The 25,680-nt window shown below is 43.1% G+C and overlaps 1 protein-coding gene across 1 annotated transcript in view; it reads right to left on the bottom strand.

Moving 5' to 3' along the window:
- The window catches only part of SLC16A12 (solute carrier family 16 member 12), a 140,224-nt gene extending 116,782 nt beyond the window's left edge, over nt 1-23,442 (bottom strand). Inside the window, exon 1 of the mRNA XM_073596382.1 lies at nt 23,266-23,442. The gene's annotated coding sequence lies outside the window, so the exon portion shown is untranslated. The remainder of the gene's footprint in view (nt 1-23,265) is intronic.
- Nucleotides 23,443-25,680: the final 2,238 nt, after the last annotated feature.

The following is a 25,680-nucleotide window of genomic DNA, read 5'->3' on the forward strand; positions in this document are numbered from 1 at the left end:
TTTTACAATTTATTTTTTTTAATGCTTTGGGGGGGGGGCTTTGGACAGTGTTGGTAGGGCAGAGGGGTGGTGTCAGTTTTTTGGGGTTTTTTTACATTTTTTTTTTTATAATTTAATGTTTTATAATTTTTGTTTACAATTTCATTTTTTAATACATTTTGCATTTTTTTATCCACCCTGTTGGGGGGCTTTGGTGAGATATCAGGGGTCTAAACAGAACCCTGACATCACCCCTTTGAGACAGAGAAAGATGCTGAGGACACAGATTCCCCAGTCCCTTTCTCAGCACTGAAGATGAATGGACAGAAGACAGCGGCTCCTCTTCATTCATAAACTCTGCATATTAACACACAGGTTACTATGCTCAGTTTTCACAGGACACAAGAGCCATCTCGCTCACTGTGCCCAATTCAGAAAAGGAAGGGGCTGACAGATCCCCACAGCCGGGGGGAGGGTAGAGGAGGGAATCCAGCTGTGGGGGAGAAGGGGGGGCGGAGGAGGAGGACAGGGAACCGGAGAAGAACAGAGGGGGGTGAAGGACACGGAGGGAAGCCATAGAAGAACGGGGGAAAAGAACAGGGGGGTAGAAGGACACAGATGGGGGCTGGAGGAGGAGGATACAGGGAACAGCTGGGGATGATTGGTGCAGCAGGAGGGACAGCTGTGATCACCGATCTCCCTGTATAGCTTTTTAGCCATCAGCCGCGGGAGGGAGAGAAGGAGAAGCGGATGTCTGCTATACAGGGAGATCGGTGTTCACAGATGTGTCTCCTGCTGCACTGATCATCCCCGACTGTCAACCAGGGGACCATCCAGGATCAGCCCCGCAGCCGGGATATCGGGTAGCACTTGCAGGTGTCCGGGAGCCGCCCCTGAAATGTGTTCTACTGATCCTATTAGTACCACAGTCAGGCAGCTAGACTATTTACAGTTAGTGTAGTGCATCCTCCTCACAGTGTTCAGCTAAAGCTACAAGTTAGTGTAGTGCGACCTCTGCACGGTGTTCAGCTAAAGCTACAAGTTAGTGTAGTGCGTCCTCTGAACAGTGTTAAGATAAAGCTACAAGTTAGTGTAGTGCGTCCTCCTCACAGTGTTCAGCTAAAGCTACAAGTTAGTGTAGTGCGACCTCTGCACAGTGTTCAGCTAAAGCTACAAGTTAGTGTAGTGCGTCCTCTGAACAGTGTTAAGCTAAAGCTACAATTTAGTGTAGTGCACAGTGTTCAGCTAAAGCTACAAGTTAGTGTAGTGCGTCCTCCTCACAGTGTTCAGCTAAAGCTACAAGTTACTGTAGTGCATCCTCCTCACAGTGTTCAGCTAAAGCTACAAGTTAGTGTAGTGCGACCTCTGCACAGTGTTCAGCTAAAGCTACAAGTTAATGTAGTGCGTCCTCTGAACAGTGTTAAGCTAAAGCTACAAGTTAGTGTAGTGCACAGTGTTCAGCTAAAGCTACAAGTTAGTGTAGTGCGTCCTCCTCTCAGTGTTCAGCTAAAGCTACAAGTTACTGTAGTGCGTCCTCCTCACAGTGTTCAGCTAAAGCTACAAGTTAGTGTAGTGCGACCTCTGCACAGTGTTCAGCTAAAGCTACAAGTTAGTATAGTGCGTCCTCTGAACAGTGTTAAGCTAAAGCTACAAGTTAGTGTAGTGCACAGTGTTCAGCTAAAGCTACAAGTTAGTGTAGTGCATCCTCCTCTCAGTGTTCAGCTAAAGCTACAAGTTACTGTAGTGCGTCCTCCTCACAGTGTTCAGCTAAAGCTACAAGTTAGTGTAGTGCGACCTCTGCACAGTGTTCAGCTAAAGCTACAAGCTAGTGTAGTGCGTCCTCCTCACAGTGTTCAGATAAAGCTACAGGTTAGTGTAGTGTGTCCTCCTCACAGTGTTCAGCTAAAGCTACAAGTTAGTGTAGTGCGACCTCTGCACAGTGTTCAGCTAAAGCTACAAGTTAGTGTAGTGCGTCCTCTGAACAGTGTTCAACTAAAGCTACAAGTTAGTGTAGTGTGTCCTCTGAACAGTGTTCAGCTAAAGCTACAAGTTAGTGTAGTGCACAGTGTTCAGCTAAAGCTACAAGTTAGTGTAGTGTGTCCTCCTCACAGTGTTCAGCTAAAGCTACAAGTTAGTGTAGTGCATCCTCCTCACACTGTTCAGCTAAAGCTACAAGTTAGTGTAGTGCATCCTCCTCACAGTGTTCAGCTAAAGCTACAAGTTAGTGCAGTGCGTCCTCGGAACAGTGTTCAGCTAAAGCTACAAGTTAGTGTAGTGCACAGTGTTCAGCTAAAGCTACAAGTTAGTGTAGTGCGTCCTCCTCACAGTGTTCAGCTAAAGCTACAAGTTAGTGTAGTGTGTCCTCCTCACAGTGTTCAGCTAAAGCTACAAGTTAGTGTAGTGCGACCTCTGCACAGTGTTCAGCTAAAGCTACAAGTTAGTGTAGTGCGACCTCTGCACAGTGTTCAGCTAAAGCTACAAGTTAGTGTAGTGCGTCCTCCTCACAGTGTTCAGCTAAAGCTACAAGTTAGTGTAGTGCTTCCTCTGAACAGTGTTCAGCTAAAGCTACAAGTTAGTGTAGTGCACAGTGTTCAGCTAAAGCTACAAGTTAGTGTAGTGCGTCCTCCTCACAGTGTTCAGCTAAAGCTACAAGTTAGTGTAGTGCTTCCTCTGAACAGTGTTCAGCTAAAGCTACAAATTAGTGTAGTGCGCAGTGTTCAGCTAAAGCTACAAGTTAGTGTAGTGCGTCCTTCTCACAGTGTTCAGCTAAAGCTACAAGTTAGTGTAGTGCAACCTCTGCACAGTGTTCAGCTAAAGCTACCTGTAAAAGGTTGGTTGTGTTTTCCTGATCCTATCACTACTGCAGGCAGCTACATTATTTACACGTTAGTGTAATGCGACCTCTGCACAGTGTTCAGCTAAAGCTATCTGTAGAAGGTTGGTGGTGTTTTCCTGATCCTATCACTACCGCAGGCAGCTACATTATTTACACATTAGTGTAGTACAACCTCTGCACAGTGTTCAGCTAAAGCTACCTGTAGAAGGTTGGTGGTGTTTTCCTGATCCTATCACTACCGCAGGCAGCTACATTATTTACACGTTAGTGTAGTGCGACCTCTGCACAGTGTTCAGCTAAAGCTACCTGTAGAAGGTTGGTGGTGTTTTCCTGATCCTATCACTACCGCAGGCAGCTACATTATTTACACGTTAGTGTAGTGCGACCTCTGCACAGTGTTCAGCTAAAGCTACCTGTAGAAGGTTGGTGGTGTTTTCCTGATCCTATCACTACCACAGGCAGCTACATTATTTACATGTTAGTGTAGTGCGACCTCTGCACAGTGTTCAGCTAAAGCTACCTGTAGAAGGTTGGTGGTGTTTTCCTGATCCTATCACTACTGCAGGCAGCTACATTATTTTAAAGTTGGTGTAGTGCGTCCTCTGCACAGTGTTCAGCTAAAGCTACAAGTTAGTGTAGTGCGACCTCTGCACAGTGTTCATCTAAAGCTACCCGCAGAAGATTGGTGGTGTTTTCCTGATCCTATCACTACCGCAGGCAGCTACATTATTTTAACATTGGTGTAGTGTGTCCTCTGCACAGTGTTCAGCTAAAGCTACCTGTAGAAGGTTGGTGGTGTTTTCCTGATCCTGATCCTATCACTACCGCAGGCAGCTACATTATTTACACGTTAGTGTAGTGCGACCTCTGTACAGTGTTCAGCTAAAGCTACCTGTAGAAGGTTGGTGGTGTTTTCCTGATCCTATCACTACTGCAGGCAGCTACATTATTTTAACGTTAGTGTAGTGCGTCCTCTGCACAGTGTTCAGCTAAAGCTACCTGTAGAAGGTTGGTGGTGTTTTCCTGATCCTATCACTACTGCAGGCAGCTACATTATTTTAACGTTGGTGTAGTGCGTCCTCTGCACAGTGTTCAGCTAAAGCTACAAGTTAGTGTAGTGCGACCTCTGCACAGTGTTCATCTAAAGCTACCCGCAGAAGATTGGTGGTGTTTTCCTGATCCTATCACTACCGCAGGCAGCTACATTATTTACATGTTAGTCTAGTACGACCTCTGCACAGTGTTCAGCTAAAGCTACCTATAGAAGGTTGGTGGTGTTTTCCTGATCCTATCACTACCGCAGGCAGCTACATTATTTTAACATTGGTGTAGTGTGTCCTCTGCACAGTGTTCAGCTAAAGCTACAAGTTAGTGTAGTGCAACCTCTGCACAGTGTTCATCTAAAGCTACCTGTAGAAGATTGGTGGTGTTCTCATACTACAGGCAGGCAGTTGATTTTGCTAGCTACAGTATCAGTATATATATATATATATATATATATATATATATATATATATATATATATATATATATCCCAGCTTAGTGCAGCTACATCTCACTGCAGGCCATTAGTATGTCTGGAAGGCCAACAAGGAGAGGCAGACCGTCACAAACCAATAAAAGAGGGCAAGCAGGCTCTGTGTCTAGAGGCAACAGTGCTGGTCGTGGAGAAGGTGTATCCTCATCAGCACGTGGCCGTGGGACACGCTTGGCCTTTTTTTCAGCAGCTGGCCGTGTTGAGCCGCAACATGCGGAAGATTTGGTCGAGTGGATGACCAAGCCGTCCTCATCCTCTCTCACCCATGCTCAGGGTGCTTTGTCTGGCAAAGCAGCTGCCAACGCGGCCTCTTCCCTCGGCTCAATGGCATCAGTGACTCCTTCCCTAGCCCCACCATGTCCTCCTGAGAAGTTCCTCGAACTGTTTGACCACAGTGTTGGGTACATGCTCCAGGAGGATGCCCAGCGTTTAGAAGGCTCTGATAATGATACTGAGCTAGATGAAGGCAGTAACGTGAGCACGGACAGAGGGGGTGCCCAAGAAGGACAGCAATCTGGCAGTCATGCTCCCCCTGCTGCAGCATACTGCCAGGTTTGCTCCAGTGATGAGGAGGGAGGGGATGATGAGGTCACTGACTCAACATGGGTGCCTGATAGGAGAGAAGAGGAGGAGGAGGCACATCACCAACGAGGCAGGATGCCCTCCAGGGGCCAGCCTAAGGGCAGCACACTGACTGCATCACACCGCAAAGCTCCGCATGTGCAGGATGCTGCTTTCTCTGCGCATTATTCCAAAAGTTCTTTGGTGTGGGCCTTTTTTGAGACGAGTGCATCAGATCGCACCGCTGCTATTTGCAACATATGTCTCAAGCATATCTCCCGCTTGGGCAACACATGCTTGACCAGACATATGTTGACCTGCCATGCAGTTTGTTGGCAAGCGTATCTAAAAGACCCACACCAAAGAACAAAGAGGACCTCTCCTTGCTCCTCATCAGCTGAGATCTCCAACCCCACTATACCTTCAGTCCTCTCTGAGACCTGCACTGAGAGGAATGAAGGTGTAGAATTAGGTGTGTCACAGCCAAGTACTTGTGGGCAATCTGCTTTCGGTACACCAACGTCAGATTGTACCAAGCAAATTTCCCTGCCCCAGCAGCTGCACCGCCAAAAGAAGTTAGCTCCCAGCCATCCGCATGCCCAGCGGTTGAATGCTAGCTTGGCGAAATTGCTAGCACTTCAACTGCTACCTTTTCAGTTGGTAGACTCTGCTTCCTTCTGTGAGTTTGTGGAATATGCGGTTCCTCAGTGGCAGGTACCCAAACGCCACTTTTTCTCACGAGAGATGATTGCGGCTCTCTACCGGCATGTGGAAGGCAATGTCCATGCCTCGATGGACAGGGCGGTCAGCAGTAAGGTGCATATTACCGCTGACTCATGGTCCAGCAGGCATGGACAGGGACGTTACCTAAGTTTCACGGCGCATTGGGTGACTCTGCTGGCAGCTGGGAAGGATGCAGGACAAGGTGCAGTAGTGTTGGAGGTTGTTCCGCCACCACGCCTCCAAAATGCCACTACTAATGATTCTGACACACCTCTCTCCTCCACCCCCTCCTCTTCTTCTTCCTCCATGGCCTCTTCCTGTGCTTTATCCTCGGAACCAGCGGTGCTCCGTAGGCGTTCAAGGGGCTACGCGAGTATGCAGGCCAACGATGCCATGCGGTGCTTGAGCTGGCGTGCTTGGGGGACAGAAGCCACACTGGGCACAGGTTCTGTCAGCTCTGCAGGGGCAGGTTCAGAGGTGGTTGATGCCACGCCAACTTAAGGCAGGAATGGTGGTTTGCCACAATGGCACCAACCTCCTCTCCGCCCTCCGACAGGGACAAATGACCCATGTGCCCTGTTTGGCTCACGTTCTTAACTTTGTGGTGCAGCGGTTCTTGGGCAGGTACCTGGGCTTAAAGGATGTCCTGAGGCAGGCCAGGAAAGTCTGTGTGCATTTCCGCCGGTCATATAATACCAGTGCTCGGCTTGCAGACCTCCAAAAGGAATTTAACCTGCCCGAGAATCGCCTAATCTGTGACATGCCCACCAGGTGGAACTTAACGTTGGCCATGCTGCAGCGGCTGCACACGCAGCAGAGGGCCATCAATGAGTACCTGTGCGACTATGGCACCAGAACAGGGTCAGGGGAGCTTGTTTTTTTTCCCCACGCCAGTGGGCCATGATCAGGGATGCATGCACTGTCCTGTCACCATTTGAGGAGGCCACGAGAATGGTGAGCAGTGACAGTGCATGCATCAGTGACACTGTCCCCCTTGTCCACCTGTTGGAACACATGATGCGTGGAATAATGGACAGGGCACTTGAGGCAGAACAGAGGCAGGAAGAGGAGGACTTCCTTAGCTCTCAAGGCCCCCTTTATCCAGACAGTGTTCCTGCGTGCCCGCCGATCACACAGGAAGAGGACGAGGAGGAGGAGGATTGTGTCAGTATGGAGTTGGAGCCTGGCACTCAGCATCAGCAGCAGTCTTTAAGGGATCATTTACAGTCCCAAGAAAGACATGGACTTGTACGTGGCTGGGAGGAGGTGGCTGCAGATCATGTCATCCTTAGTGACCCAGAGGACTCCAGACCGAATGCCTCAGCAAACCTACGCTGCATGGCCTCCCTGATCCTGCAAAGCCTGCAGAAGGATCCTCATATTTGTGGTATCAAGGAGAAGGAACAATACTGGCTGGCAACCTCCTTGATCCACGTTACGGACCTTATCTTGCCGTCACAGAGGGAGCAGAGGATGAAACATCTTCGGGAGGCCTTGCAGAAAAGTCTGTGCAACGCGTTCCCAGAGACTGGGAGATTACAAACTCCTGTTTCTGGACAACGTGTTGCTGAGGCTTCGGTCAGTCAAAGAAGGAGCGGTGGAGAAGGTGGCCATCTGACCGATGCGTTCAGACAATTTTTTAGTCCGCAGCCCCAAGGTATGATCGGTTCCAGCAACCATCGCCAGCGTCTGTTTTACATGGTGCAGGAATACCTAGGGGCAAGATCTGACTTGGACACCTTTCCCACCGAAAATCCTCTGGGTTACTGGGTCTTGAGGATGGATCACTGGCCAGAGCTTGCACAGTATGCAATTGAGCTACTGGCCTGTCCTACATCCAGCGTTCTTTCGGAACGCACATTCAGTGCTGCTGGAGGCTTTGTAACCGATCACAGGGTGCGTCTGTCCACCGACTCGGTCGATCGACTGACCTTCATAAAAATGAATCAGAATTGCGGACCTTATCTTGCCGTCACAGAGGGAGCAGAGGATGAAACATCTTCGGGAGGCCTTGCAGAAAAGTCTGTGCAACGCGTTCCCAGAGACTGGGAGATTACAAACTCCTGTTTCTGGACAACGTGTTGCTGAGGCTTCGGTCAGTCAAAGAAGGAGCGGTGGAGAAGGTGGCCATCTGACCGATGCGTTCAGACAATTTTTTAGTCCGCAGCCCCAAGGTATGATCGGTTCCAGCAACCATCGCCAGCGTCTGTTTTACATGGTGCAGGAATACCTAGGGGCAAGATCTGACTTGGACACCTTTCCCACCGAAAATCCTCTGGGTTACTGGGTCTTGAGGATGGATCACTGGCCAGAGCTTGCACAGTATGCAATTAAGCTACTGGCCTGTCCTACATCCAGCGTTCTTTCGGAACGCACATTCAGTGCTGCTGGAGGCTTTGTAACCGATCACAGGGTGCGTCTGCCCACCGACTCGGTCGATCGACTGACCTTCATAAAAATGAATCAGTCTTGGATCACCACCAGCTACCAAGCACCTGATGCTGATGTAACTGAATAAATTTTTTTTTAAATGTCAGATCCCTTCAAAGACTGCCTATGCTGATGCTGAGTGACTATCCTGTTATGCTGAGTGACTATCCTGTTATACTGAGTAATTATCCTCTTCCTCCTCAATGATCATGATGTTAGCTTGTAAGAACATTTTTGGTTCTGGGCACTGCCAGTCCCGCCACCAGTGCCTAAGGCCCAATTTTTCAGCCCCTGTTTAACAGGGGCATGTAATTACAATTTTTGATGCAATTCTTTGCAGCAGGGCTAGTTCCTGCTCTCCAACTAGAGTATCTGTGAGGGGTTCCAGTGTTGTGGCACCAGCACCAGTGCCTAAGGCCCAATTTTTCAGCCCCTGTTCAACAGGGACATGTAATTAGAATTCTTGATCTAATATTTCACAGCAGGGCCCGTTTCTGCACCCACCAAGAGTATCTGTGAGGACTTACAGTGTTGTGGCACCAGCACCACCACCAAAGGCCCAATTTTTCTGCCCCTGTTCAACAGGGGCATGTAATTACAGTTCTTGATCTAATATTTCACAGCAGGGCCCTGTGAGGGCTTACAGTGTTGTGGCCACAACAACATCTAAGGCCCAAATTTCTGCTGAGTATATAGGGCAGGCACCTACTTTCAAACATCCAACTTACAAACGACTCCTACTTGCAAACGGAAGGAGACAACAGGAAGTGAGATGAAATCTACCCCTAGGAAGGGAAATTCTCTCCTGTAAGAGTTAATATGGGGAAAACTTTTCTCCTTTCCACTGATGCTTTATCACCAATCCTTGTTTCACAAAAAAACCCAAATTTTCAAAAAACATTTGTCATTGGGACAAAAAGTGAGGTGAAATCTTCTGAAAAGGAGCACAGACAGCAAAACAAATGTCACAGGGGTGATAACTCTTCCCTATGTTTTCCAAAAAGCTTAAAATAGATTTTTTGGCTGGAGCTAAACACGTTAAAAATGTACCAGTTCAAAATTACAAACAGATTCTACTTAACAACAAACCTACAGTCCCTGTCTTGTTTGCACCGCCTGTATACTGCTGTTCAGAATATATAGGGCCTGGGGGCCCCACACCTTTCCTTTTTTAATTTGGGTGCGGGGTTCCCCTTAATATCCATACAAGACCCAAAGGGCCTGGTAATGGACTGGAGGGTACCCATGCCGTTTGTCTCACTGATTTTCATCCATATTGCCAGGACCTGACATAACATTAAAGCCGCAAGCAGTTTTAAATTACTTTTTTTCCTTTAAAAATGACATTTTCTGCAGGGACTGTTCTAAGCACGAAAAACACGCGCCACTTTACAGGCATACTATAGACCAGGGATATGCAATTAGCGGACCTCCAGCTGTTGCAGAACTACAAGTCCCATGAGGCATAGCAAGACTCCGACAGCCACAAGCATGACACCCAGACGCAGAGGCATGATGGGACTTGTAGTTTTGCAACAGCTGGAGGTCCACTAATTGCATATCCCTGCTATAGACAATCCCCAGGTACGATATTTAAAGGAATATTTCACTTTTTTTTTCTACTTTAAGCATCATTAAAATCACTGCTCCCGAAAAAACGTCCGTTTTTAAAAGTTTTTTTTGCATTGATACATCTCCCCTGGGGCAGGACCGGGGTCCCCAAACCCTTTTTAGGACAATACCATGCAAATTAGCCTTTAAAATGAGCGCTTTTGATTTCGAACGTTCGAGTCCCATCAATGGGGTTCTAATGTTCGTGCGAATTTTCAGTCCGTTCGCAGGTTCTGGTGCGAACCGAACCGGGGGGGTGTTCGGCTCATCCCTAACTAGGACAAAGTGAGAGGATGAATCACCCAGTCTGCAAGAAAACCCTGACAGTTTCTGACCATTTCCTACATGTCCAAGTAAAATGTTTACCCCTGCCTGTCAGCTGTCATGCACAAAGAGCTGCGCATGCACTGTTCAGCGTATATTTACAGCTCTCGCAATGTGCCATGATGACTTGACTCCCATATGCATGCACAGGAGTGACATCATCGTGGCCTGGCTATTCAAGCATTCGAAAAGACTGAAGCTGGAAGGAAGATCAGGCAAAGATGGAAGTGCCAAGAATCAGAGGGAGTGGTAATAACAGCTCAGTGCTTGAGGGTTTCGTTTCACAGGTTGTGTCATAATGTGTTAATATGCAGTGCTCACTGAACATTATGACATAAACCACCTGAGGACTCATTTAGTTAGAATTTATTATTGCTATAACACATGGCGAGCAGGCCAGCCCCTCACTGTAAAACCAGTGTTGAGTTGAGGTACACCGGGATGCCCAGTGTGAAAGGACACCAATACAGGTCACTATCACTGTACAAATCATAACAAGTTTGACAGTCAGATAAGAGGATGCAGATAGATTTTTACTGCACAAAAGCTCTCAAACCAGTTGTTTGACTTATCTGCTTGTTGTGATCTCACAACAAAAGGCAGACTGCTGCTGGCTGGGAGCTTTGTGGCTGTTTGTTGACTAAATTTTCATATGTCATTGTCCGGCATTCCAGATCTCAGCTGTGCAGAAAATGTAGTTGTGTTTGCTTCTAACCCATGAACCTGAAGCCGCGTACACACGATCAGATTTTCTTACGGGAAATGTGTGATGACAGGCTGTTGGCGGAAAATCCGACCGTTTGTACGCTCCATCGGACAATTGTTGTCGGATTTTCCGCAGACAAATGTTGGATGGCAGGTTTTAAAATTTTCCGCGGACAAATGTCTGTTGTCGGATTTTCTCAGAGTGTGTACACAAGTCCGTCAGACAAAAGTCCAAAGTATAAACACGCATGCTCGGAAGCAAGGACGAGCCAGAAGCGGTCGGTCTTGTAAACTAGCGTTCATAATGGAGAATTAACATTCGTGATGTGGCAAATTATGAAATCTAGAAATGCAGAGCACATTCTCTTCTTCTTTAAGTCCTCATTCACACGAGGTGGATCCGCTCAGTGAAGTCCACCAGCTCAGCAGGAGATCTCTCCGTTGATCTCCGCTGAGTCGGCAGATGACAGGTCCGTCTCTACTCACTGAGTGGGGAGGGGACTCTCAGAGTGCCGCTGATCCCTATGGAGGGATCGGACAAAAACGGACAGCATGTCCATTTTCATCAGATCTCATCCGATAGGACAGATGCGAACGTATCGCTATATGTCTCATTTGAGCGGATCAGATGTCAGCGGACATGGTCGTCGCTGACATACCTGCATCATGGAGCGTCCGTTCGGGTCCACCTAAAAAACTGACTGACAGGCGGACCTGAACAGTCCGTCCATGTGAAAGGGGCCTAATGGGATAATAATGAAGCTGCTTTGCTGGTGATACTGATGGAGTTATTGCAAACAAATTAATATTATTATGCTTTTTTTTTTTTTTTTTTTTTTGGGCAAGTCACCCACAACACCATTATCCCGTAGTTTTTAAGATCAAAGATACAACTATGTTGGTGTCCCTTGTCAATTTTACATTGTATTTTTTTAAATGATACTGCTTACTCCCAAACTGTCATTTGAAGTAAAACACATAGCCAAGTATTATTCTCCATAATTTTTTTATTGTGCATTAAAAAAAAAACAAAAAAAAAACAAATAAAATTAGACATGCTATCTGCCAATAGAACTTAACCAAAAAGTGCATTCTATGCATTGCATCCAAAAATATAACAAATCAAATCATTATTCAACCAAAAAATAAAATAAAAGCCTCATGGATGTGTCCAGCTTCTTAATATAGGGGGTCGACAATGCCAAGAGTTGGAGAAAGCAGGGGTCCATCATCCGAAGATAATTCCAAAAATCATTTGGATTATTCTCCTGGAGCTCCCGCAGCAAAGGCATATGAAATAATTGTTACGATTAATAAAGCAACCAATTTTTGGTCCAAGAAATCCTCCTCCTCCTGTTCCTCCTGTTCCTGGACTGGACTTGGGTCAAAGCAATAACTCCAAGGCCAATAATAAATAATACGTTATCTCCTCCGATTCCGCAACATGTCTGGTTGACGAATGGCCGTTCAGAAATGAACTGAAAAGCATGAAATGAAAAGCGCAAACTGAAAAGCGCTAAATGAAAAGCGCAAATTGAAAAGTGCGAATCAACACTCACCAAATTTCTACTAACACGGAATTAGCAGAAGGAGCCCAAAGGGCGGCGCTAAAGAGCTGAAAAACCACGTAGTACGTCACTACATTTGTGTTTGTTGGCCGACAATTCCTTGCCGTTTATATGCAAGACAAAATCCAGGCACACGCCTTTGTCTGCGGAAAATCTGATCGTGTGTATGAGGCTTAAGATTGTGCTTTCAGCTTACAATTTACAAAAACAATTTGCCTTAGCTCCTAAAAATCATACCTACCCATAATCAATTTTATTTTGTTTTGGGTGGATTGGAACAGGGCTGCATTCCCTAGCATGTGTTCCTTGTTGTCTGCAAGCCTAGTATGGAGATCTCCCGTAATCTCTAGCAGTGGTGGACTGTGTGTGTTCACCTGGTAGGAACGACGGCCAATGATAACATGTGACATGGCTGCACTAAGGGGACTTCTCACCAGGCTGTCAATCAAAGTGAGTACCTCCTCTGAGAGACAGAATAGATCAGCCCTTAGCAACAAAAGTTTTGTGAAACCCTGAGGTTTCTCCAGTGGTTGCTAGAGATTCCTAGAGCAATTAGCAATATCTTACTCTAAGATAAGTAACCCCTGACATCAAAGATCTTTATAACATCTTCCCACTGACCACCAATGCAAGCAACATTAATTCTACTGACTACCAGTATGGTCATTGTCCATTAAATTAAGGGAGCCCTTCTCCCACTAGTCATCAGTTTAACGGGTCCTTCTCCCACACACCATCAGTGTAATGCCGCATACACACGTTCAGATTTTTTGATGGGAAATGTTCGATATGAGCTTGTTGTCACTTCCTCCCTGGCCTGTGCTCCTGGGAAATGTCAGTCATCATTTCCCAGGAGTCAGTGGGCTGGAGTGTGTCAAAAAAATCGTGTTATTTCCCGACAGGAAATGACGCCATTTAAGGCGGATCTATCTACCTATGTTGCCATAACAACGGGGCGGGACCTTCCTCCATCACCGCCCATTGTTATGGCAGCTTGATAAATAATCGGCGCTATGGCCACCAGAGCATCACGCATGTGCGAGATATGTTATTCAGGAAGAGGTTGCGAGTGGGTTTCATATGCCCACACTCATAATGGCAACACTTTTTTTATTTTTTAATAAAGGAATTGTCAAAAACGGCAAGCGGCCTGGTATGGTTCAGGAGAGGGGGGTGCTCACTCGTTCCCCCCCTTTCCTGGGCTGCCAGGCTGCTTGCTCGGATAAGGATCTGGTATGGATTTTGGTGGGGACTCCACACCATTTTTAAAAAAAATTTTGGTGTGGAGTTCCCCTTAAAATCCATACCAGAGCTGGATCCGGCAATACATTACAGCCGCGAGCAATTTTAAATTACATTTTTTTACATTTTTTAGAAATGTCATTTTGCAGCAGCATAGAAAAACACATGACACAGATGTGCCACTTTACAGGCAGACTAAGGGGACCCCCAGGCACGATATTTAAAGGAATATATCATTTTTATTGTTTCACTTTAAGCATTCTTAAAATCACTGCTCCTGAGAAAACAGCCGTTTTAAAAACTTTTTTTTGCATTGATACATGTCCCCTGGGGCAGTACCTGGGTCCTCAAACACTTTTCATGGCAATAACTTGCATATAAGCCTTTAAAATGAGCACTTTTGATTTTTCACGTTTGTGTCCCACAGACTTTAACAGAGTTCGCACAAATGTTTTGTCTGTTCGCATGTTCTGGTGCAAAACGAACTGGGGGATGTTCAGTTCATCCCTAATTTTGATACCTGTATGACCACTTTTCCTGTTATATGAGATTCTTGGTGAAGGAAATGTAGGTCTCAAATGAGGCAGTAAATATACATTTTTAATTTGTTTTTTAAACAAAGACTTTATTAACTATTCTGGAGCCATGTGTTAACCGATGTCCTAATCAGTAATCGCAAAACATCAATACCACCAATTGCCACTTGTGAAGCTGGCCATACACGAGTAGAATTTTGTTTAAAAATTTTATTTTACGAACAATCGCTTGTTTTTTTTAATGATTAATGAAATCAATTGTTCATTTTTTACCATAATGAGGAGTAAAATCAAAGAAGGCAGGAAGAAAACCTTTTTATGAGCAAAGGAGTTTCTAACAGTGGTTTTTGGTTCAGGAAAGTCCATTCACTCCAGAATTGAATGTTTAAGCAAACTATTTTTTTTAGAGTACTTTTAAACAACATTCCTAAAGTCAACAAATGTCCTGATGAGAATTTTCATACAATTATTTGTATGAATATTTGAGAACATTTGTTCAAATACCCTCCCTTTTAGATTGTAAGCTCTAACAAGCAGGGCCCTCTGATCCCTCCTGTATTGAATTGTATTGTAACTGTACTGTCTTCCCCCATGATGTAAAGCGCTGCGCAAACTGTTGGTGCTAAATAAATCCTGTATAATATAATAGATATCTATTGCCAGCTTTAAGCTCCTTTAGCCTTCAGCTGCCATAGACTTGAGAGGGCAGTCATTTGTTTGAGAAAAATCTAACTGCCCTTGGGTCAAGCCACCTACAGAGAGCACTCCAAAAATGCAGCCAACATGTATGTCATAAAAGAAGGAGAGACTGGGAGTGAAGAGGAGTAGGCTGACACTGCTATTCTCACCTTTTCAAGTTATAGGCCAGAAGTTATCAGGGAGAACCCACAGATATGGTACAATAAATCACCATTCATATAAGGTTTATAAGGTTATACTTAACGCTGTACAACTTGCACAGTACCATACAGATTCTGTCCTCCAATCAGAGGACGCTTTTCATTCATGCAGAAAATGCAAAGTGTTCTCTGAATGGTGATCGTGTTGAGTGGCTAACCTCATGTGTTCACATTACTTCTCTACTTCAATAATTTACAGCTTCCAGGGGCATCAGCAAGGTATGTTATATAGATAGTTTCATTGGTCCAGCTAACTGTGTAAAAAAATTCCATTTGTGGAATTAATTCTTACTTAATAACTGTTTACATGGTAAGTCCATGAAAAAAATATTTTTGGAATATGCTGAAGGTTTAACACACCCATAGTCCCTTATATCCCTTTGAGAAATCAGTGATCAGTTCCCAGACCTGTATATCTATACAAGAGGGTCCCCATCTCACCATTTCAGCATTCAAGCAAACTGTGCCCTTAAAGCGGTGTTCCGCCCAAAAAAAAAAATTAAAAGCCAGCAGCTACACATACTGCAGCTGTTGACTTTTAACAATAGGACACTAACCTGTCCTGGAGTCCAGCATTGTCGACACCGCAGCTGGTGTATTGGGTGCTGCTGCCGCCATTGGGGGTAAGAGTACCCGGCAGTGTAGCCTAACAGCTTCACACCGGGAACCCTACTGCGCATGCGTGAGTCCCCACTCCTCTCTCCTACTGGCCCGGCAACAGGGAGAGGAGGAGGGAGGAAGAAGGAGGAGGAGGGAGCCCCGCGGTGATGTCATGGGCCACGGTCTGGACTCCCGGAAGTGAAAACAGGATACCTGTCAAAGACCCCTCCCCCCCCCCCAAAGGTGGCAATTGTGGCACCGGAGGGGGAGAGGAGACAAATGAGTGGAAGTTCCACTTTTGGGTGGAACTCCGCTTTAATATGGTTGTCTAAAAATAACAACTATTGCTTGTTTAGAGTTGACAAGAATTATACTTGTTGCTAGAGAAGCAGACAAAGAACTATTTTTATAATTTCTTTGAAATGTATTGCAATTTTCTACTGTTCATCCTGGTTTGTGTATATACGTATTTAAAATAAATTCTAACATGGCTTAATGGAACCCTGAATGTGCACAGTGAGCACATGAGCAACACACCAGATCTGAGAATTGCAATTTTTTTTCATTCCATTGTCCCATCTGCAACAGAATCATTAATGCTGTTTGCATTATTATAGTGTGTGATCCACTGCAAACTGGACAAATCTAAATCTAGCAATTTTGGTAAATCAAAAAGTGATGAATAAGCAATTATCCATAGCTGATTTTCCATAAGCAGTGGATCTTTAGAATTTCAAGTTGGTTACTATAGAGCAGGGGTCTCCAAACTTTCCAAAGAAAGGACCAGTTTACTGTCCTTCAGACTTTAGGGGGGTCATACTGTGCTCAGTGGGAGTAAACAATGCCCAGTCTTTGGTAATAGGAGGAGAAATAGTTGATGTCAATGGGAAGAATAGCGCCCCATTTTTTTTGTCAGTGGAAGGAATTATGTCCCATCGTTGATGTCAGTTGAAGATATAGTGCCCTATTGTTGGTGTCAGTGGCTAGAATTATGCCTCAAGGGCCAGATAAAGGCAAGCAAAAGACTGCATGCATGCTTGCCAACAGTCCCGATTTTCCCGGGACAATCCTGATCGGAGCTCATCCTAATTCCCGGGATTTTTCTTTGTCCTGGGAAATCGGGAATGTTTTTTGGCAAAAACGTCCGGCGGGCTACAAAGGGATGGCCTTCGCCATGAGGACTATTTCCCTGTGTGTTCAGTGGAGAGGGGAGGGGCAGCCAATCAGCTTCTCTCTTCAGTGTACAAGTAGACAATACACTGCTGTCCCTCCATCCCTCTTTCTTTCCTTCCATCTCTCTCTCCCCCCTCTCTTTCCCCCTCCCCTCTCTCTCTCTCTCTCTCTCTCTCTCTCTCTCTCTCTCTCCCTCTCCCTCTCTCTCTCTCTCTCTCCCCTCCCCCTCTCTCTCCCCCTTTTCTCTCTCTCTCTCTCCACCCCTCTCTCAATCTCTCCCCCTCTCTCTCCCACTCTCTCCCTCTCTCCCTCTCCCTAATGAACGATTCTATTCTATCCCTCTTTCTCTCTCTCTCTCTCTCTCTCTGTCTCTTTTTTTCATTTCTATTCTCTCTCTCCCCCTCTCTTCCTCTCCCTCTCTCCTTTAAACCACGCCCATTTTTCGCCACTGCTATAGAGTGAATATTGTTTAGTGGAAATATATATAAAAAATAAGATAAAATCATAGGCTGACATGTTATAGCATAATATACCACCAAAGGTATTGTCTCCATTATCCCACAAATGACAAAGTATAAAGTTATCATTAAACCCACATAAATATGGTAGCACATGTGGGATTTTTCCATATTACAACTTATTTTAGGGATTTTGTGTTAAAAAAACAATTCTGAGTTTTACATACATTGGGCTGTATTTTTGAAGTGCCTCAAAAGTCCCAGTTTTTTCTTTGGTAGTACAATTGTCTACTGTATAGGGATGATGGTGCCTAAACAAATATATGGGTCGCCCTGATGCGTTAGATGGACTGTAAATGAAGAAGAAAGTTGTCCGACACCACAAATGATCTGCATGCACTTTAAAGTATATCTCAACATCCATCTCCACCTCTATGGAGACCCTAGGTAAATCAGGATAAAGAAAAAGCAACAATTCCCAATCTGTTTATTGTCAAGAACTGCTTTCCATTTAAATTTGGAAAAAAGCCTTGTGAGTTACTAGTTTATCACAGAAAATTAGGATATGTATCCTGAAAGATTTATATCAGTGCAGAATTTACAGCTGCTGGCACTAATCACTTTCCCATATCTTTGTACTCAAAAAAACATCAACCGCTCTATGCATAGAAATCAACATCCTTAAATGTGCAAAATATCATATATCCTGTACAAAAAATGAATCCATTTAGTGAATAATGATTACTTTACATAAAGTGCTATACGTGCCAAATATTTATAACAAATCTTTAAATAAGTGAAAAAAATAATTTGAAAAAAATATATATATATTATATATATATAATTCATCAATAAAGTCCTCTTATGATTTTCAATATAGTTAATTCTTTGTGATGGTGCTCCAAAATAATCCACAGTTACATCAAACTCATGCTCCCCCCCACCCAAATGTGATTCTGCTCACCTCAGGGTTTGTGACCGCAAAATTAAGTTTTGTCTGTAATGGCAGTTGAACCACCTCTGGGCTCTAAATATATGGACTCTGCAGGATCCTAGGTCCTCTGTAAAAAAGGCGTCGCATATGACCATCACATAATGGCACGGGTCAGGGCTACAAAAATATGGCCGCTGATCCATTGTTTAACTTAGCCTCACTAACCGTCCAATCAGAATCCCCCTGAGGAAGACACATCATATTCCTGTGTCGACACGTATTGGGCTAACAGTTTATCACAGAAAATTAGGATAAGTATCCTGAAAAATATATATCAGTGCAGAATTTACAGCTGCTGCCACTAATCATTTTCCCATATCTTTGTGCCCAAAAAAACATCAGCCAAATCAATGCGCCATGCTATACATAGAAATCAACATCCTTAAGTGTGCAAAATATCATATATCCTGTACAAAAAATCAACCCACTTAGTGAATAACTAACTAACTGTCCAATCAGAATCACCCTAAGGAAGACACGTCATATTCCTGTGTCGACACATGTTGGGGAGGGGACAGGACAGTGTAGGAAGCAGCTCAAACGTTTTACCTGAGCAGTTTTAGAGACATATACGGACAAACGACCTTACTGGATGTTTTTATCCATATGCCATAGAGTGGTGTGCTGCAAGCATCCAAAGAGTGTCAGTACTCTGGATAAAATGTATTATTTGAACCCCTTCCCACCAACCGTACGCAGATCTGCGTACTCGACTTTCCGGGGTTATACCGGGATGATACCTGCAGCTGCAGGCATCATCCCGGTACCGTTGTTTAGAGCCGGCAATCGGCTATCCGAGTATAACAACCGATACGGCTAAAAGCCGCACGGCTGTTATACCGGAGGCCGCCTCCCGCCGCTCTTACCCGGCCTCCCGTGCGATCGGGAGGCCCGGTGTCCAATCGGCTGCCTTCGGCGGCTGGGGGGCGGGCTGGAACGAAGCTGTGGGCGGCTTCGTTCCAGCCTTCTCAATGTAAACGCGGAAGCAACGTCATGACATCACTTCCCGTTTACTCAGCTGCCAATGGCGCCGGTTTTAAAAAAATATACAGTGTTCAGAATTGCTGTTTTCGGCGATCTGAATACTTTGAAGTGCAAAGGAGGGATCAGGGGTCTTTTAGGCCCCAGATCCCTCCATAAAGAGCACCTGTCACCACCTATTACTGTCACAAGGGATGTTTACATTCCTTGTGACAACAATAAAAGTAAAAAAAAAATGTTTTTTTAAACACAATTTATAAGTATAAAAATAAATAAAATAAATTAAAAAAAATAAATTTTTAAAGCGCCCCCGTCCCCGCGAGCTCGCGCATCGAAGAAAACGCAAAGTCGCACCCACATATGTAAACGGTGTTCAAATCACACATGTGAGATATCGCCACATTCTCAGAGCGAGAGCAATAATTCTAGCACTAGACCTCCTCTGTAACTCAAACCTGGTAACCGTAAAAAAAATTTAAAGTGTCGCCTATGGAAATTCATAGGTACCGTAGTTTGTCGCCATTCCACGAGTGCGTGCAATTATAAAGGGTGACATGTTTGGTATCTATTTACTCGGCATAACATCATCTTTCACATTATACAAAAAAATTGGGGTAACTTTACTGTTTGGATTTTTTAAAATTCATGAAAGTGTCCCTTTTCCAAAAATTTGCGTTTAAAACACCGCTGCACAAATACCGTGTGATATAAAATATTGCAACAATCTCCATTTTATTCTCTAGATTCTCTGCTAAAAATTTATATATAATGTTTGGGAACTCTAAGTAATTTTCTAGCAAAAAATACGGATTTTAACTTGTAAACATCAAATTTCAAAAATAGGCTTAGTCATGAAAGGGTTAAATGATAAAACACTATCCAAGCCTTATTTTCCATATATGTACCGAGGACAACACCATTGAAAAATCTAGGGTCCTGCAGAGTCCATATATTTAGAGCCCAGAGGTGGTTCAACTGTGATTACATATTATTTTGGAGCACCATCACAAAGAATTAACTATATTGAAAATCATAGGAGGACTTTATTGATGAATATTATATATATATATACATATATACATATATATAGATATCTATCTATCTATCTATCTATCTATCTATCTATCTATCTATCTATCTATCTATCTATAGATCTATATATATATATATATATATATATATATATATATATATATATATAGATCTATATATATATATATATATATAGATCTATATATATATATATATATATATATATTTTTTTTTTTTTTTTTTTCCACTCATTTAAAGATTTGTTATAAATATATGATATTGATATTGATATCAGGATATATGATATTATGTACATTTAAGAATGTTGATTTCTATGCATAGCATGGCACATTGATTTGGTTGATGAACTGCTTTCCATTGCTCTTGATGTTATAGAGGGCAAGCATAATATTTTTATAATTTACATAATTTTGAAAATTAACAGGAATTTTTTGCAAAAATAATTTTGTAAATATAAAAAGAATCAACACATGAACTGCAATATAACAATTCAATTTTATTTGACCAGTTTGACCTGTTACAAGCTCCATGAATGCAGAAAGGCTGAAAACCGGGTGTCGACCACAGTGGCCTACAGAATGATGGTTGAGGCCCACAGGGTTAAGAGGTCAGGTAATCCATAATACATGGAAAGAAAGAATCAACTTTGTTTTTAAGTGGGTAGCATGTTGACCCAAGGTTTACTTAATCTGGGGGAACACTGCAACCAATCAGATTCTCCTTTTCTGAGTTTCACAGATCATGCAATTTTCTTTCCTTCATCCATGGGTTTCCACAATAGCACAGTCACTGTTGATGGGGGAATCTCTCCCACTGCGCTATTGTAATTTGACAGTGGGAGGTTTTCCTGCCGTCAGAAAACAATGACCATTGCTGCCAACTATAGCAGTAATCGCACAAAAAAACCTGACAAGCTGGTTGTACAGAAGTCGATTGATAGATCGTCCGGTTCCTGCTGAAACGTCTGAATCTCGACCCGTTTCTGGCCAGCTTAACTCCTCAGCACATTTGATCCCAAAGCCCAATACAAGTCCAGCCAAATTCTTAGGCAGGCCATACACGGTGCAAATTTCTTCTCTGCAACTATGGGTCGCAGCAAAGAAATGTGCACGTTTTAGGCAGTGCTGACAGGGGAATCGGCAATTGTCTTCTCCCGGCCGAGGGGAGGGCGGGGAAAGCCGTCCCCACTGGGAGATGAAAGTGATTATCGCTAGCGGCTGTAGCAGTAGTAGTTGTGATAATTACAAGCGAACTCGACAGGCTGGTTGTATCCAAGTTGATAAATTGATCAACTTGGTACATTTAGCCTGCTCATTAACGGTTCGAACCCTGTATGGCTGGCCTTAAAGCTGCCATTTACTGTTTTCTCACGTTTTATTCATTTCTATTAACACTGAGCAAACATGATGCCAACAAAAATCTAAATACGTACACTTGACAACACCAATCTGCGTTACATTTGGATCGCTGGATCAAGATTTTGTTTCTGCAATGTTAACTAGTTACTGTATATATTTGTTACATTTCATTATTTTCTTTCCCTGCAGGGAAGGAAGTTGATGTCATCAGAATATGCCTCAGGATAGTGGTGGAGTTTATTTTTTATTTTATTTTTAATTTTATTGTTTGCAAGCTTTAAAAAAAAATGTATACGTGAAAACAGACTAAGTAGATCAAAAAGAGAGCCAATTTATGTGCTTTCAGGCTTCAGTATCCCCGTTTAGAGGATGCAGAAAGGTGAGAAAAAATGTGTCTGCTCATCATGAACAGTCATGAAAGCTGGTTCCTTATAATAGACTTAGCTGCTCCCAGGCCTGAAGCTATTACCCGACCTGCCCTCCACAGTTGGGAACATAAAGATCAACATTGCAAATATCTTTCCAGATGATGCCGGGAGATCGTCTAAGCTAACTGTTACCTTAGGTAAACAAAAAGCCCAGACTGCAAATAGGAAATCAATGAAGAAATGCAGAAGATTGTGTTGTGACATGTTAACATTCTAATTTATTTTAATATAGGTCTTATTCATATTTCATTCATCTTATCATACTTTTTTTTTTTTTTTTTACAGTGCTATAATTTTAATCAAGCCTCCTTGGAGGTGCCAGCCACCCATACCAGATACCAAATACCATAACAGATGACAATTCAGATAATTCAAGAGCACACCTACCCTCCAAAGAGATTTTTGCATGATAACATCTTTCACTGAGGCTTTTTTTGTCTTTTGCCACAAAAGTCAAGTTTGCACATTGGCAAAAAAAGGTTGCATATCAATCCCCCTTGCCAAATAGCTTATGTGTATTTATAAACAGTCAATTAAAGGTAATATGCTGGGCAGGGGAAGATCATTGAAGCAATGTACAAACGGCTTTAGATTTAAATTTATGCTGTCCGTGAGAAGTAATCAGCAGTGGAAAATCAATGATTTTTGACACCTTATTTACAGTTCATCTGATATGCTCTCAACAGTAAAAGAGCATGAATGAATGAGAACTCTCACTTGTTACAGCACCACAGAAAATGATGACATTGTTCAAAATATCATGCTCATTTATATATTATAATTAAGGCACAGAATCTGTTATTAATGGTCAAGGGCTATTTGAAAAAGAGACCTTCCGATGATGCAAAGCGTTTGTCCAATACACGATTCTTTTACATTAAAGCCTGACCCCGACATATCTGTTGGAAGAACATTTAGCAGCATAGTACTCAGTCGCTTTGGAAGAAAATGTTTGTTTGTGCATAAGATATTTCCAAATTAACAATTTATCTGTTTTTTCTTTTGGAATTTCAGAAATTTTTTACAAAAAGAGTTTCCAGATGACATACCCCATATCTAAACTGTAGTAAAACCTTTAACACAACAACACTGTTTAATAACTAAACTACATTATAGCAGGACAATTATTAGCTAAAATCCTGCTTTTGCTAGTTAAAGTTAAAAAAAAAAAAAGTTGGGTTAAAGGTAGACCCCAGTTTGCTTACTCAGATATACAGATTAGAAGAATTCCAGCCATAACTTTTGTAGATTAAACTCAGATCCGCTTACCATAGACTGTGCTCCGGGACAGACAACAGCAGTCTCAGCTGTATATATATCCTGCGTGTGTTATCTGAGCCCACACAGATCCAAAGGAGGTTTGGAAATTGCCCACATGTCAACTCCACGATCGGATGCTGAGCAACATGTATTTCAACTCAGGTGCTTGTAGCCTGTATTCTAATGCTAAGCCCCCAATCCCCGCCCCTAGACCAGTCCTACCAATGCAAAGCAATAGTGAACTCCTTGTTCACAAATCACTAGAATCAGGTTACACAGTTTTTTTTTCTTCTTCAGCTTTCTAAACTCATCCCACTCTCTCACCATACCAACATATTGCGGTTTACATTCATTGTAGATACAGAAGACCTGCCCTCTGTGTTGTGATAATAAGGGGTATTGTCAAAAAAAAAAAATTGGACTTGGATCAATAATGTCTTCCTTGGTAATAAAAAAAATAAATAAAATTGAGTCATTGCCCTGTGACCTGGATGATTATGGCTAAATTGGAGAAGACCCCTATGGTATAGGGGTGTTCAGTCTTGGCGTGGAGGGTGGTGGTTGGCCAATTTGGTCTGCAACAGCTGATTGACAGTTAGCTCTTTAATTGCCAACACCTTAAAAATGTGTTTCTATTCATTTGGGCCATTTCCCTTTTAATTTTAGATGATAACTTTTAGCTTTGGGTAATTAGAGCACATCAAGCAATTGTTGTTGAACGTTCATTCAAAATTGAAAGTATAAAAAAATTAAAATTTGGAAATAATGTTTAAAAATAATAAAAAAATAAAAAAAGTGAATGCAAATGGGAAAATGTTAATGTGGGACATGTCCAGACCATGAACTGGAAGAAGGGTGCTATATTTGCCAGCTGTATTGGAAGGAAAGTGCCAAACTGGCATACAGGCTTGTGGGAGTTTGGGGACATTTTGTTATTTCGCTCCAACGAACACCTTACATGGGAAGGTTATTACTGGACACAGTAGGGTAGCATTTGCAACTACAGCTCTGGGTCTCAGGGCTTCACTTTGAGGAAAGGGGGGGACAACTTATAGCTGTAAGTTTGTGTGATTAAATGTGTTGCTGCCTGCCCCTCTTATTCTTGAAGAAAAATTCACAGAAAATGGCTAACAAGGACTGGGGGGGGGGGGGGGGGCTGGGGGTTGAAATAGGTCTCCCACCAAATGTAGTGGTCCCACCAAAAATTGGGTCCCCATTACCAGCTGCATTTATTTTTACCCAGTCTACATTGCCATCCATGCCTGCATTTGGTTGAGCAGGGCAGGATTTCCTTACAAGGAAAACAATTAAAAATTTGAATTAAATATATAAAATGTTTTGTAAACATGTTAATAATAAAATATATAAATAAATTGTAAAGGGAATATGTCAGAGTGGGGCCAAGCAAGCCAAAAACATTACAATAAATATAAGAGGAGTTGCAATTATTGTTTTCTGTAAACGATCACATCAAAAGCTTTTTGGTAGACTTTCTGCAGCAGCTCATTGTCAGGATAGATTCATTGGCGCGTTAGTCCCTCCTGCCACTGTACTGCGCCGCTTGCTATTCTCTTTGCTTACTCGGCATATTATGCCAGTTGTAACTAACAACAGATTAGATACAAAAGACTACAAATGGCTCAGTTCCTCTGCAGCCTGCCACAAACAGAAAACAACCTCCAGTCTATGACAGTGGATATCAGCCTCCATTTGCCCCTCTCATATGTTTGATTGTTAAAAAAAGATTTGAGAAGGGATGGGCATTCTATGATCAAAGGCTTCAACATTTAAATTTTTGGTACTGCTGCCCTTCTCTCTGGCAATAGAATTTCCCCTCTCCATTTGCTGCTGCCTGCTCTTCCCCCTGCACTGCAGAATGGTATGGCAGATTGTGTTAGGTCCCCCCTTGCAGTTATGCCTCCAGGTCCCTGACTATAATTTAATAAACATTTAAAAATGCTGTGCCTAGGAAGAGAAAGATAATACTGACAAAGCAAAGGCATTGTAGATGTGCCTGGCTTCTGATTTTTGTAGCCCAAACTCTGCATCACTAAAAAATACAGAATAATAAAAGTAAAACTACAATAGTATAACTACAGTAGGTATGAAAAAAAAAGTTTTAAAACATTAAAAAAAAAAAAGAAAAAAATTGCAGATGGGAATTTGCCACTCAGACAACCCAGGCATTACATTTCCACTAGATTATATAGGGGAGGGATTACAGCACATAGAGCTTGGGCAAAGTGGGGCTCAGACCAGTGGAGGAGTGGTCATAGTGCAGTTTTTTGTTTTTTTTAGCTCAAAATTACAGCTGATGCCCCTGCCACCAGGAACTGACCTGTGACTGCACAATATTAGTGGGTTTTGTCTCAAATATTACATTCTAATATTTATGTTAGCATAAAATCTGCATTCCCTCTACCT

Source organism: Aquarana catesbeiana, linkage group LG08, assembly GCF_042186555.1.
Source record: "Aquarana catesbeiana isolate 2022-GZ linkage group LG08, ASM4218655v1, whole genome shotgun sequence".
NCBI lineage: Eukaryota > Metazoa > Chordata > Amphibia > Anura > Ranidae > Aquarana > Aquarana catesbeiana.